A 16,474-nucleotide genomic window follows, 5' to 3' on the forward strand; every position below is an offset into this window, starting at 1 on the left:
AAAACTAGGAAATAAAAATAAATCTCATGCTCACAATAATTTTACAGAATAAGATTCCTTAGTGGTAAGCATCTTTGGATTTTCTACTAAAATTTCTCCACCATAGAAGATCACTGTTGATCATAATATCAAAGCACTTTAAAATATCATAATAAAAGTCATTTCCCAGGTTCACATAAGGGAAAAATCGTATTTGTTTTCCACTATTCTTGCCTATTTGTTCTGGAACTTGGGTGCCCTCATACTGACCTATTTTGTTTATTACGGGTCCATCCAATTCACCTCTTGGCTGCCTACTCATCTAGTTCTTCAATAGATCCTCCTGTTTGTCACCCAGCTTCTCTTCTTGCCAACTAATATATCATCTTCCATCTGTTTAAATTCCTATGTTCTTCCTGGCACAGCTCTGCCTCCAGATTCCCTCTCAGCCACCTACCTTGCTGCCCTTCCATCTGCTAGCATGACTAGTGTCTTTTCTAACCTATTCTCAATCTAAATCATCTTCAGTTTTCCACTTGAATTTCTTTATCAAAAGTTCTTATCTTAAAGAGCTATTGTGATTGCATTCATAACATATCATACAACATTGAAGTAGCAAGGGAAGTTTAAAACCATTATGTTCAAACATGCATTTAATTTTTTAATTCTTCCACCCTTTAAATTCATTTACTGTTCTCAACTTCTTTTTTTTAATATTTTATTTATTTATTCATGAGAGACACAGAGAGAAGAGGCAGAGACATAGGCAGAGAAAGAGGCAGGAAGCCCGATGTGGGGCTTGATCCTGGGACTCTGGGATCACGCCCTGAGCCAAAGGCAGAAGCTCAACCACTGAGCCACCAAGGCACGCCCTTCTTTTTTTTTTTTTTAATTTTTAAATTTTATTTATTATTGTTCTCAACTTCCTTCAGTGATAGTGTTTTGAAGCAATAGAGTGTACCACTAAAATACATTAATACTGTCTTTTGACAGTAAAATAGTAAGAATACTATATTCTTCAGAGCACTACCTCTGAAGTGTGGCCCAATTCTTGTTAGTCTTGTGGTTAATTGTGTTTGGTTCATTGTTCCAACGTTTGGCATTTACTGATTAGCAACAACCTTTTCTTGGTCACCACATTTTCAAGACAATTCAATTTAATTTTGTGGGCTTAATGTAGCAGAAATATTTCTTAATTAGGATGTGTGTTGCTTACTGGATACCAAAGACATTATATAAACAACACTAGCACTTGATAATTACAGTTTCAGAATTTGATATTTTAGGAGCATAAGGTGGCATTTTCCCTTGACATTGATTTAGTTGATAGATGAAGTAGATGCTTGTTTCTATGTAGCAGTTACGCTACAAGTTAAAACAGAATCAGGAAAATGTTTAAACTTTAGGCTTACATAGCATGCCACTAGACTGAAAACTTAATTTTCCATTTGTATTTCTGGAGGACATACCCCTCCCTTTATCAGCCACAACTTAAAAAAGATATAGTGAAAGGGAATATAAGGGAAGGGAGAAGAAATGTGTGGGAAATATCAGAAAGGGAGACAGAACATAAAGACTCCTAACTCTGGGAAACGAACTAGGGGTGGTGGAAGGGGAGGAGGGCGGGGGGGTGAGGGTGAATGGGTGATGGGCACTGGGGGGGGCACTTGGAGGGATGAGCACTGGATGTTATTCTGTATGTTGGTAAATTGAACACCAATAAAAAATAAATTTATTAAAAAAAAAAGAGTTCAGCTAAGCTTATGTTTACAGGAAATTCACTTAAGATTTATCCTTAAATCTGAAATAATACAGCATTTAATAAAACAGTATTTTTTTAAAGACTTGATTAATTTATTTTAAATACTGGGAATATTAACATTTCCATTGATGTTAATTGGTGTTAAAGATGTTAAGACATTTTTATATTTGTTTTAATATAGGTTTATTATTATATAGGTTTTATTATTATTTTGGTATGGTAAAGCCAATAGATCTGATGATATCTGCCATTAAAAAAGATACTCATTATACTCCCAGATCTCAAGAAAAGAGTACGGCCTACTATGCCCGGGGGTACACAGGTAATCTTGTGGGGTCTGGGGTCAATCAGGAGGCAGAAGAACAGAGAAAAACTATGAGCAAAAGCCTCTATTGTGGTTTTCTGAGAAAGGAGACAGGATAAAAGTGGATTTAGGATTGGCTAGTTTAAATTACTTCAGGAAGATCTCTGGGCACTAGAGCTGTCTCTAGTTGTCTGATTATTTGTCCCTGAGGTGATTAGGGCAAGAAGAAATTGGCCAGAGTTGGAGAACTCTGATAAAAGAAGGAACTTTGAGGTGTGGGCTCCCAATTACTTGGTTTGCATTTGAAAATGCACTCAAGGATGACTGGTTTACTAAGTCTAGTAATTGGCTAACCTTGGGAAGGGCTGTCCCTTTAGGGTCAGCAAAGCAAAGTATGAGAATACAGAATAAAAGGCAAGATTATTAAAAGATTTAATTTAGAGTTGAAAATTACTAAAAAATGTTCAGCATTCATCTGATTCAAAGGTCAGAAACTTTTTAAGCATTAAGTGTCTCCAGAGGGATTAAATAACATTTGCAAGTACCCAATGACTATAAAACTAAGTCTAAATATGTTAATCCAGTGGTTAAGTTCTTAATTACCTGTTCCCCCTCTGTTTATTCTCAACTATAACTATCTAATTCCTCTATTTCAGTCCTGACCCTGGAATATAAAGTATTAAGTTTTGCTTCCATGCTTTTATGTATATTCATCTCTTGGACTCCATTTAAAAATTTTGAGTATGGTTCCTTATTTGACCTATGACACTTAAACATTTTACCAAATATTTTAGATGGCTCTATGTTGTACATTTTTTCTTACATTTGAAGAATCCTTAAATAGATGCTTCTTCATTATACTGAGTTGTCTTATGAGAGGAAAATGATTAGAAAACAATGAAAAATAGAGTGAATGTTATATTTATTATCAGAGGAAAGAGATTCTTGAAACATGCATGAAGCCATATTAAAATGACACATCCTCAGAGTCAAATTTTAGGAGCATTTGGAAATGAAAGTATTTTAAAAACTGATTTCTTAGGGAACATATTTTAAGGAGGAACTAATTTTACGATTTTTACCAATGGAAGAAAAGAGGAGATGCAATTTCTTGGTATAACTCTGTTACAAATTCATACTCAAAAAAGTTTCTGTGGATTTTATAAATCAGAATTATTTACTAAAAAGTACCAGGGAGAGGGATGGTGCCTGGATAGCTCAGTCGGTTAAGCATCCAACTCAGTTTTGGATCAGTTCATGATCTAAGGGTCCTGAGATCAAGACCTGTGTGGGGGCTCCATGCTCAGCGAGAAGTCTGCTTGAGATTCTTTGTTCTTTCCTACTATCCCTCCCCTCCCTCCCTCTATCTCTCTCTCTCAAATAAATCTTAAACAAAAAATACAGGGGGGCTTCCTTTTCAAAAAATATAAACTCAGATTTAATCAATTTGTATGTGTGTTTTAAGTTTGGAAAATGGACGTATTATTCCTCTTTAAATGCTTTTTCTCTCCTAGTCTTCCAATAAATGATTCATAACTTTTTTATAATCCTAGTTTATGACTAATGCCGAATACAAGACACATAGAGATATACAGAAATATAGATGTAGATAGCTTTCTACTTAGATTTATTATAACATATGTGCAAACATTAATATAAGTATTTATATTAAAAGGAAAATTGATGGCTTACCATTTTAAAATATTCAACTGATTTCTCACTCTATTAAGTCATCTTTAAAATTCATTTTTAAAGTAAATTACAAAGCCTTATATTAGTGAATCATAATGTTTCAGAATTCTTATAAATTGATTTTAAGAGGCATTAATAATATGTATCAACCATTAGTTAAGCACATTTTTCTTTTAAAATCTTGTATTTGATATTTCACTGCTATATGGGTTCCTCATTCCATTTCATCTTTCCTTTTATTACATCCTTTTTGTATCTTCAGTCTCCTCCCTAACTTCATGTAATATGATTATGCTTTGTCATAATAATCATGACCTAAACTAATTTTGGTGTCTCAGGTCCTATATTGTGGTTAATATTCAAATATTCTCATTAATCTCTTGTTAGTTTCTCATACTGACAATCTATAAAAATTAATTACAACTACTGTGGAAATTAGGAACTGAGAGCATCTCATTCCAGATTTCCCTCACATGATCCAGGAAATGTTCTTTATCTAACCATCAGGTATTTTCAATGATATTGAGTAATGGCTAGGGTTAGGTTTGAGACTAGAACAATGACAGAAAGGTTTAACAAGTGCAGTGCTATGTGGGCCCTTTGTTTATACAATCTCACCATGTTAGCCCATTAATTTTACTGCTATGATCTTGTCATCCAGCATGAGGGCTTTTCTTCTCCTACTGTCACCTCAGCTAGATCCAACAAGTAGTGCTGCCATTATACTCATTACTCAGAATTTAGTATGTTGTTAGGTAATAAATATCTTTAAGTTTCTGCCTCCTCTATTCTTTCTCATTTTCCTTTCAATTCCATCTTACTAGCTATAAATGGGCCACCTCAGCCAGGAGGCATTTGAGCAGCACTGAACACCATGACTCAGCATCAGAACTCTAAAATGTATAGGCAGTTACTTCTGCTTCCTATCTTCCCCTCTCTGAGGAGAAACTCAACGTCTGAGTTTCTTCCTGTACCTAAACCATTTCAGCTTTGCAGATTTAAACATGTTCTACAATGTGAGTTCTGTGGCACCATACTACCAGGCAGTTGAAAGGAAACTCAATAGAGTAATACCGCAGCAGAATCGAAATACATTGTGAAATGTTTGAAAAGTAGTTTTCCTGTGCTCTTATTAATCATTGCTCTGTATTTCTTTCCTTTTTTTTTTTAATAAGTGATGCCTATTTCACAAGGCATACTGAGCATATCTATTACTGGTTCTTTTTTTTTTGAGATTTTTAAAATTTATTTTTTCATGACAGACAGAGAGAGAGAGAGGCAGAGACACAGGCAGAGGGAGAAGCAGGCTCCATGCAGGGAGCCTGATGTGGGATTCGATCCCGGGTCTCCAGGATCAGGCCCTAGGTTAAAGGCAACGCTAAACCGCTGAGCCACCCAGGCTGCCCTATTACTGGTTCTTGATAGATTATTTAGCAAATGTATTTTTTAAAACTTAGCATCATACTTGAGGAAGTATCTATACATACATGCTATATTGTATATATTATGTTTTACAAATTATATTATAGTATATATGTGTGCATAAACATGTGCACATATAGGTATATGTGTGTATATATACTAATACTGCATGTATATACACAGTATTAGAATATGTTTACTGTTTAAAATCATCATTAAAACATTTTACTATATCTAGAGTTTCTTACTGAATTGTTTTTAATGCTATTTTCTCACCCTAAAGAGATGTTGAGGAATTCATATCATACAGCACATAATTTGCATATTTATTAATTTTTTGCCATGATATTTAAGCAAGCAGCTTTAATTTACAGACTGGCAAATTTAGTATATTATTATTGTTATTATTATTACTTTTCAGTTTTTCAGAGTTTTTGTGAATTTTACATAGTGGGTTCAACAATTACATAAGCTTAATTTTTAAAGCATCAAGAAAAAATACAACTTTTTTGTGTAAATTTCAAAATATACTATCTATCCATTCTTTTTAGAGTAACGCACACTGGACAGGAGGAAAGAAAACAAAACACTCCAGGTAGAAGCCAAACTGTTTTCTGACAACAAGGTCTTCCTTCAAGGACATGCTATTCCAAATTATTTCAATTCCATCTGTTCAATTTGTATGCAACACCGTATTTGAGTTTGAGTACCTCAGTGTTATCCTCTACTTCTGGGAGAAGGACTGAACATTTTGGGTGTCTACCAACATCCTTCACCATAATTTTAAAATGTTGACATGAAGGAAATAATCTGAGCCAAAGGAATACCACAGCCCTGCTTAAACTTCTCCAGAAGGAGATAATTTTTTTTTTTTTTTTTGATTCAGCTCACGCTCAGTGCTGCCCCTCCCCATTTGCAGGCTATCTATCCAAGACACACACACATCTGAGCTCTGGCACATTCTTGAAAAGCTTTTGCATGCAAATAAAACACCTTATGGCACAATACTGTCAAAAATATAAATTCCCCTTTCAATCAACAAAACAATTCAGAACCCTGACACTACATCCGAAAACTGAGATCTGAGTCAACCTTACTAATACTGCATCACCGTTATCCTAACTCAGCACATTCTCACTTACAATTACCTAACCGAGAGAAAAACCTTGCACTTACCTGATACGCTGAGTTATCTGTTGTTCTGGGTACAGGATTTATTGCAAATTATGCATTTGAATAAATGCAGCGACAGTGATACCACAATACGCCTCTCTCCTGCTGCAGAAAGCAAGTTAAAAGGACTTCAAGCTGTGACCTCAGAGGCAGGCACAGCCGCTCCCATCCTTCAGCCAACCTTCTGGGGAGAGCAGGTTAGATGACAGTGAAGCTGGCTCCCTACATAGCAATACTTTCAAATAAAGCATTCTGTGCTGGGAGCTGGGGGATTTACATCTTCCAAATTCGGCTGGCCCGAGTCAATGCTGCTTCTATGCTTGAAAATATTAAGCATTTCACTGCAGTCACTTAATGCAAGAAACTATCTGAGGCGACTTCACAAACCCTGTCATTCTGTTCGGAGACTAAAGAATGAGCACCGCATGCATAATTCATGCATTAAAATCTTCAATGCACTTCCTGTAGCCACTGTTCTATCCAGTAATGGGCTATTGATCACCTCATCGCTAAGACAATTGAAGCTCCGCAATTGGTTTATTTCCACAAATAAAATTACAACCTAAATCACAGGGAGAATGCTCCAACCCTGCAACAGCCACTCGGGTAAAACACTCACATAGACAAGATAACATTTGCATACTGCAGAATGTTTAAACTGGACTCTCTGGCAGAAACACTGTAGTATCTGTCTTCTTTTATTCAAAAGACATACTTTCTGCAGATTTAGACTGAATATTTTATATTAAAAGTGAGATATACAGAGTTGTTTTTTTTCTCCTGCCATTTTTGAAAAATCAACAGGCTAATCTGAAAATTAAGGGAAAAAAAACAGATGATGATATATGGTTACAAATCATAGGAAATTTTTATCTAGATTCATAAGGATAACTTTTCTTAGAAGACTTTTATTTTAAAATAATTAATTTTTCATCTGAATAATGTGGAAGAGATTTTTTTTAATCATCATGGGGATACATTTGTTCATCATTGTTAAGTATTTTGGATGGTAAGTACCTTTTTTTTCTGGGAGTGCCAGTAGTTCTGAGAGTCTTTTTCTTAGAATATAAGCTTCTAAGAACACATCATGGTTTCTTTTTTTTTTTTTTTTCACATCATGGTTTCTATTACTCTTTTTTTCACTGCCTCAAAAAAGCAGGCTTTAAAACAAAATGTGCATTTCATTATGCTAATATTCATCAAGGGAAAACACAGGTAGCATTTTAAAATGTCATAATTTTTGTGAAAAAAAACCATAGTGGAAAAAACATATAAAAATAGCAAATGTATGTAAACATTTGTCTATTTCCCAAAGTATGCTCAGTGTAAAAATTAGTGAAGCTTTATTTATCCACCAAAAAAGGACTAAATATGAGGTTATTAAGATCATTCAGAAACCTAATGTGTGTCTTTCCACAGCCTCTTTTTTATTTACCCATAGATACCACATATGCACACACAATTATCACAGTTCTATGTTGTCACACCTGACATTTATAAGACCCAAGTGAAAACTTCAAGTTCGTATCTTGGGGCTAGCCTAGAGAAAAACTGTCAAAGTATACTCAAGGTTTCCCTTCTAACAGTTACACAATTAGTAACTGGGAGCAATTCAGCCTTGGAGAAAGCAGGATCACAGTGACTTTCAGTAATTAAACCAGTAGCAATTGATAGCAGCCTGTGAAGGTACTAGGAGTGGAATGGAGTTCAGGGATGTTCAGGGAAACACTTCTTTCCAATGCATATAAGAGCATGCCTGTTAGGTCATAGAAAAGGTAATTGCACCTACTTATTCAAGATTATGCTACAATATTCTATATGGCAGTCTGAGAAATTAATCACCCAGTTACTATGTATATTATATATCCCATACTCCAAAATGTTTTGTTCTACCTTAGGAAATTCTACTTAAACATTTATATATATTGCCTCTAACCTAATACACTTCAAGTGGACTACATAGTAGCCTTTATTTTATAATATTTACGTTAGTAATATTCTTTATTCCTTAAATGAAGATTGAAAGACCTCAAACATTTAAAAAATTACAGAAGTTATAGCTAAGGATTAATATTCTGCCTAGAGTTTTATCAACTTAATCACCTACAGAAGCAATTTTGTATGAAGATAACATTTAAAAATAGTAGAAAACTGAAAACTTTAAAATGTAACTTATCAGGTATGGGGATATAGAGTACAATCATTCAGGAGATATAAACTCACATAAACTAAAATAACTACGTATTAGAATTAGAAGCATTAGAAATTTAACCTCTCTGAAATGCCCATGATTGGATAATGCATAACTATGCATAGGAAAAACTTAGTTCATCTCTCCTTTTGCAGTGAGTGAGAAGAAAATCAGTATCTTTTCTCTGATACAAATACTCAAGACCCAAATCTAAATGAAGATAACTGTGTATCCACTTGGTGAATTTTCAAATTCAATTGTCTTAAAAGTGGGGAGAAATATGAGAAACACACATAGAAACACTTCATGACCTAGAAGAGACCAACACTGGAAGTCTGCAAAGAAGAATGTGACAGGGGAAAGGCTAGAGGGGTGGCAAATCCCTAAAACATCAGAGTGGGAGCTGCAAGTACGTCTTGAAGGGTAACAACTGGTGGAAAAGTTGTCAATTATACTCTCAGATAAAACAAAGCCAAAGGTTATAATAACAACTAAATTCCACTATCCAGAAGTCTGCTATGCCTAAGAGATACACTTAACCGATTTTTTCAAATGGATGGAAAACAAAGAATGTGATTTTAGATGAATTTGATCTCTTTGCAGATCAAGAGGCTTTTCCAATATTTTAAATTTATAATGCATGTAGAATATAAAGTAAACTCTGTAATGTACAATAGGGTCAATAAAATGAATCAAAATGCAAAAAAATCAAAGCATATTTAGCCTGTTAAATTTGTGCTATTAAAATATATAACTAGACTACCTAACTACTGCCATTTGGAAAAACACATAATTTATATCCATTATAAGAAAACGTAATGCCGTGTAGCATTAGGAAAACAATTCAGCCTACCAAAGTTTCTACATTTCTGAGCTCAGGGATGTAGGAGCAGAGTGCTTTTGTTCTGAGATTTAACACATTCCTTCTTTTCTTGCTCTGTCCTACCAATATTATTATCATCCCCTAATCATAATACATTCATTTAATTAAACATATCATGTACCTTCTACAAGAAAGGAATTTTGCCAGATGCTAGGTCAGTGGCTGCCTCCAAAGCAGTCACACTTTAGTGATGATAACAGGTAAACACATAAATACAGAGTGATGAATATATAACATATATCACTTTGATATATGTTAAGATATGCAAATGAGATAATTACTAAAGGGCACTGCACCAGTACGCTAAATGACTTCTAGGTAAGTGTTAATTCTTATTTTTATTTCCCTAGATGAGACATAGTAACAGAAGAAATACCGGCAATACCAACTTCCCATAGAGTATTAGGAAATGTTTTATGGAGGTTGTGGGATATTTAAAGAAACCGAGTGGTGTAATGGAACTAAAATGGACTTTAATGTTTGACAAATTTGAAAACAAGTTCAGGTTTCACTGAATTTGAACTTGCACGTACTATCAATACTCTATGAATATTTAAAATAAGATGGAATTTAAGTTCCATATGACCAAAGACCATGTTTATTACACTATAACATCTGTTTACAGCATTCTTAAAGTTCACTAAGAAGTAAACAAAAAGAGCTACAAGTATCAGCATAGATGGAGTACACAAGCTAAATGCTAAGGAAAAAAAAATAAAACTCATGCATCATAATCCCAATTATATAAAATTTAAAAACAAGCAAGACAGCATGATAATATTACATTTTGTCTAAAAATATATGTATTTAGGTGAAAATTAAGTAGTATATAAATACCAAATTCAAGGTTGTAATTATTTCTGGGGAGAGGAAGAAGGGTGTGATTGGGGAGGAGTATATATTAGGACTTATTTGCCTATATCTTTATTTATTAAACTGGTAGTGGGCACACATATTTTTGTTTTGCTTTTCATATTATCTAAATATTTGAGATTTAGATATTACCTAAATATTTGAGATACTGGGGATCCCTGGGTGGCTCAGCAGTTTAGCGCCTGCCTGCCTTCGGCCCAGGGCATGATCCTGGAGTCCTGGGATCAAGTCCTGTGTTGGTCTCCCTGCATGGAGCCTGCTTCTCCCTCTGCCTGTGTCTCTGCCTCTCTCTCTCTCTCTATCTCTGTCTCTCATGAATAAAAAAATAAAATCTTTAAAAAAATAAATATTTGAGATATTAAAAATGAATTTTAAAAGTGAGGGAAAAAATTAAAAAGAGACTTCACAAAGCTCTTTGCTGTTGGATTCTCTCTCTCTCTCTCTCTTTTTTTTTTTTTCTTTTCCAGTTCACACTTCCCTTTCCAAGATGGTAACCAAAAGGAAAAAAAAAATACTACAAATGACATTCAATTCCACTTTAAACACTCTTCAGTCATCAAGAAATAAATTCAGTGAAATAAAGAGGGTGAAAAAATATAGGGAATATGTTTCTTAATATGTCTCAAAAATTTGTTATTACTTATACATTGTTTTTGTAACATTGGATTCCTTAGTTCTATTAAAATACTTGCTATTCTCTCAATATTCAGTTAGTTTACAGATATCTGTATACTGCCATGGCTTCCCAGATGTCATAAAATGACCCATTTGTAGTTCAATCTCCCTGTAAAATGAAGGTACTAAGAATCTTACTAATGGTTACAGGCATAATTGAAAAATATAATTTAAAGCCTTTTAAGTCTGTGAAGGTATTATATCTCCCAAATAACTATTATAATCCTTATGTAATCCTATTTACATTTAGTTATTTTCAGAGAAGTAGATTTTTTTTTACAGTTTTTATTTAAGTTCCAGTTATTTAACATACAGTATAATATTAGTTTCAGGTGTACAACATAGTGATTCAACACTTCCATACAATACCCAGTACTTAGCACAAGTGCACTCCTTAATCCCCATCATGTATTTATGGCACGTTTTCCTTTTAAGTGACTCAATGATCTTGAAGTGACTAACTTCAAGTCAAGAGATATCAGCAACCAGTTCTAACTTATGAGATTCCCTAAACAGTTCTGGGTATGTGCCAGTCTGTTTCTAGATACACATTAGGGAAGATCTTTAAAAACTATATCCTACTGGTCTGCTTTTCTTCTCTGGTAACAAATTTAAATATTTGCAAAATAGTTTGGTCCAAATATATTTCTATTTTCAAGATAATTTAGGCATACCTCACTTTGTCTCAATTTTTATTCAACAGAAGTCTGTATTGTCTTAGGTCTTTTAGGATTTTTAAGTTTCAACACATGAGTTAATTCTTCAAGAAGACTTAATGGGGAAAAAAGGCTAACTTGATTAATTTATTAATGAATAATGCCAACAACAAAATGGATGATATATTTACTATAATATTTGATTGTATATTATCTTGAAAATATAAATACCTTTTAAGAACTTTATATAAGTTTTAGCCTCATTATCACTAAAAAGGCACTAATTTAAAAATTTCTAAATACATGTATTTTTAAAATAACTACATCATGATTATAGGGCACAAGTATATATTGTGAGCATTCATGTGAGATATGCATATGTGCACAAATATTTTAAAACTTGAATTATACTATATTTCACTTTAGTGTACAGGTGACTATACAATTTGCTAAACTTCCACAAAATGACAGAGCTATGTCACCTGCACTCTGATCAACAAATAATCTATTATTAAAGTCCCACAGGCCCTGTATTCTCCCCTCCACCCTCCACCACCCACCCAAAATAGCCACTACTCTGACTGATAACAACATAAATTAGATTTTTTTATACAACCAACCTGTAGTGATGCAGAATTCTACAGACATAGAACTATTTCAAATATAAATTTGCACAAGTGTTTCACACTCTATTCACACTCTTCCTATTTTTATTTGACCATAGTTTCAACATGTAAAATGTAACTATTATATTTTTCATTTAATAAAACAATTTTGCATAAGTTTCTCTTGAGATAAATACTTCAGAACACATTTTACTTTCTACCATAACGTAGGTCTCAAAGCAGGATATTAATGTACTAGTAAAGTCTTTTGTGAAATATTTGTTTTTGTGGAGTTATTACATGGGGTGATCAACTTTGCTTTTTCATAAAAAGTTTTATCTTTAAATTTGCAACTGTAATTTCCTGGAGAAGATTTCATCAGAGACATCTGTCCTATGAAATTAAAGAGCCACTCATAAAAGTATCTTGAAAATACAACTGATATTTTAGTTTTAGAGAGTGGATTATAGGGATCTTAGGAACAAAGTGATACTTTGCTGAAATGCATGAGGATTTAAATTAAAGTAGATAAGTGTAGGGTCTACAAGTTTCAATTTATAAGGATAACATACGATCTAAAGTGCCTTCTTAGCACAGAGATGCAAAACTCTTGGTTAGAGAGGCCATTATATAAGCCAGTAATAATTATGTTTGGGAAATAATCCCAATTAGTGACTCAAGGAAAAACAGGTTATGAAATGGAGGGGAGAGAAAAATTAGTTTGGGGCATGAAAGTGTGAATGCGAAGAATACCTGACTTTCTTCTGATCTAACTAATATTGACTTGAGTCCTTCCTTCACAGATATTCATTGATGTGGGCTATGGGTCAAATTCCAGCTCAGTACTTATCCCAAAAGATTTAGGATCAGTGGTCTATTAGAACTAACCCATACAGCTTTTAAGAGTCTATTTTAATTTTCAGGAATTTTGCAAGACAATTATTAAGTACAGTTATTCTTTATAAATAAATGATATGAATTTACATTTAAATATATTATATTTTAAAAAGACAAATACTCAAAATATATCACTTCTTATACATTTTACTATTATCAATGCTTTAGAAATTGTTTACACCTATTCTATCTGTATGGTAAAAATGCTATACAATAGTGTGCTATTGAGCACCTCTAACTCTACGTTCAATAACATCGTGTTGCTAGTTGAAACCAACCTTGGTGAAAATAATTACAGGAACAAAATCAGCAAATGCTAAAAAACAGGGCTTTTCTTTTCCCCTCGAACGCTGGTGATTAAACATTTAACAGCACATCTCAGCTTTGATTTCAGTGTCTAGAAAGTGGTAAAGCAATTATATCTAACCAGCTCCAACATGGTTTTTGAATTTTGATTTTAAAAATATTCCCTCAAAATTTCAACTAATGTTACCAATATGGATAGGCAAAAACTGAGTTGTAGTAAACTCTCTTGGCCAACTGAAAAATAACTGAACCTAAAGGAATGTCTGAAGATATTTATCATAAGAGATCTGTATTTTTCTCCTATTAAGAACTAGGGGAAAAGTCAGGATACTTTCAAAGATGGTTATATCATCCAGGTAAACAAAGAGTTTAGAAAAAACATAGAAGTCAGCATCTCTTCATTGATTCATAGAACAATATAGCATTAGCTATAAATATGCTTTAAACTATCTGATTGTTCTTCCTTCTTCCACAATAATATTAAAAGAAAATTTAAATGATAAAATAATTACACATATAAAATCAATCCGGTATACACTTTTGCTATAGTTGAATAGGTTAGTAAGGTGGCCACCTAAAAATATTTAAATAACAATAATTTAAGAATAATACAATGGTTTAAGAGAGTGAATTAGAAAATACTACAGTATTACAGATTCCACTTAAAAAAATACAGGAACATAGAATGATAGTGAGTGTCTGCCAGTATATGAGAAGGATGTTGGAAGGTCCACTCCTAGCCAGTCTTAATTAGGATCTTCAAATCCCTTTAAATTTGGAATACTTATAGGACTACCTCAGAATCTTTGAAATCCATAGGCTTTGATTTGGGTACAGCAGGAAACTTAAACTTGAGAAGAGAGTGGCACCAGCTTTTGGACAGCCTAGAACCATCTTTAGATTTTTTTTTTAAGCTAGCTCTTTGGAAATGTCCAACATCAGAGCTCTGCTGGAGCTCTGTACACTCATATCTCAAGTGCCTTTGAAGTTGAAGTCTTTTTATTACCCTTTAAAGTATCTGAAATTAGTTGTAAATTAGATTTAACCAAAATGGCAATAAAGTCTCCATCTGGATCTACCATAAATTACATTGACTCATATGTTCAGACTGTTGATCTGAAAAAAGAAGGATCATGTTTTATTCTAGTTGATAAATAATATTACTTTTTCTCCTTTTTAACATTTTTTTAAATTGAAATTCAATTATCCAATATATAGTATATGATTAAAAATATTACTATTGTAGTGTCTATTGTCCTTTTATATACAACCTACAGTGTACAATAAAAAATACTGCAGGGTTAAAAAAGAAACAAGAAACTGTGTTCCATATCAAGAGAGCAAATAGTCAATAGAAACAGATACAATAAAATAGGGACAAGGATATTTTAGGATTGGACAATGTCTGAGGAGATGAAGCTTTAAAATGTATATCACAGTCACTTAAAAACGGGAAAGGATGCCTGGCTGGCTTAATCAGCAGAGCATGTGGCTCTTGATCATTGTATCCTGAGTTCAAGACCTACATTGGGGGTAAAGGTTACTCAAATAAATAAACATTTGTGTATGTTGTAATCAAATGATGCAAATAAACTGAATCTGAAAGGAGACATTACATTAACTATAAGCATAATGAGGCAAGGAGAGATCAAACAGTTTTCTGAGGTGAACTTGATAGGATTTGCTGACTGAGTCTATGCGGGGGATAAAAGAAGCAATATTTAGAACGCCAAGATTTCTACCCTGAAAAATCAGTGGATGTTGACAACAACTAAAACTGATTATCCAAAAGTTAGAGTAAATATAAAATGATAGAAAACAGTGAACCGTATATGTTTACTTCACTTCCTCTTTCTTGCCTTTTCAGTGCTCTATCAAATCTCTAATAGCCAAAACATTTATTTATTTGAATCCTGGGATACCATACTCACCTTGTTACTTCCTTGCTTCTCTGGCATTTCTTCCTCAGTATCAACTCATTTACTTTATTTCCCCTTAAATATCTGTTAAGTTTTCTCTCTTCTTCCCTGTCCTCTTATCAACTTTCCTCATTTTCTACTAAATATTCTCATCCACTCACATAACTTAACAGATTATGTGTAATGATTTCAAACTTGTATCTCTGAGATGTTTTTCCTGAACTGCAGATCCATCAGCGCTATATATGCTTAATGTTTATACTTGGGTATCTCACAAGTATCTCAAACTCAGGCAGTTCACAAATGAACTCAGCTTATTTTTCCTAAATTTGGTTATCCTTTTTCATCTCTATGCTAGGAAATGATATTATCATCCATTCATCTGCTCATGCCAGAAGCTAAGATATCTTTTATACTTGAAGGAACATATATATGCTCAAGAACTCAAACTTTGTCTTTAGTCAAGATATCTTTTCTGAGGTGTAGGCATGTCAACTTCATATTTCCACTTGGTTATCTCACTCTGTGATAACTAAATTCTCAATATTTTTCCAAAGTGGGTCTTCCTCTAGTCCTTCCTATCCTGGTGAATGTCACTACCCTACACCATGTACTCATTTCTAAAGTCTATGGCTACAACTCTCTTTTCTACTTTCTAATTATATAATGAATTCATTTAATTTTTTCTATCTTTATTGTCAATAACCAAGTTCAAGCTATCATCATTTCCTGCTTAGACTATTGAGATAGCTTTATAGGTGATCTCTCCAGATCCACTCTTATGCCTGCTAATCCACACAAAATGCCATCTAAGAATACCAGAAGAATATTTAAAACTGCAAATGTCAGGGTACCTGGGTGGCTTATTGGTTGAGCATCTACCTTTGGCTAAGGTTGTGATCCTGGGGTCCTGGGATTGAGTCCCGCATCAGGCTCCTTCCGGGTAGCTTGCTTTTCCCTCTGCCTATGTCTCTGCCTCTCTCTGTGTATCTCTCATGAATAAATAAATAAAATCTTTAAAAATAAATAAGTAAAAATAAAAATGTCATTATATTATTTACTGGCATAAAAATATTGAGTGTTTTCCCACTACAATTAAGATATTAAAAATCTTCAACATTGCATATAATGTCTTAT

The 16,474-nt window shown here is 33.4% G+C and overlaps 1 protein-coding gene across 4 annotated transcripts in view; it reads right to left on the minus strand.

Annotated features, from left to right (window-relative positions):
- Positions 1-16,474, minus strand: part of CNTN1 (contactin 1) — a 349,581-nt gene that overhangs the window by 223,502 nt on the left and 109,605 nt on the right. Inside the window, exon 1 of one of the 4 annotated variants that reach the window (XM_072798337.1) lies at positions 6,336-6,723. The exons of the other annotated variants lie outside the window; for them this stretch is intronic. The gene's annotated coding sequence lies outside the window, so the exon portion shown is untranslated. Of the gene's footprint in view, positions 1-6,335; positions 6,724-16,474 lie in introns of those variants that run through there. 4 annotated transcript variants of the gene reach the window in all.

Source organism: Canis lupus, chromosome 25 (assembly GCF_048164855.1).
Source record: "Canis lupus baileyi chromosome 25, mCanLup2.hap1, whole genome shotgun sequence".
Lineage (NCBI taxonomy): Eukaryota > Metazoa > Chordata > Mammalia > Carnivora > Canidae > Canis > Canis lupus.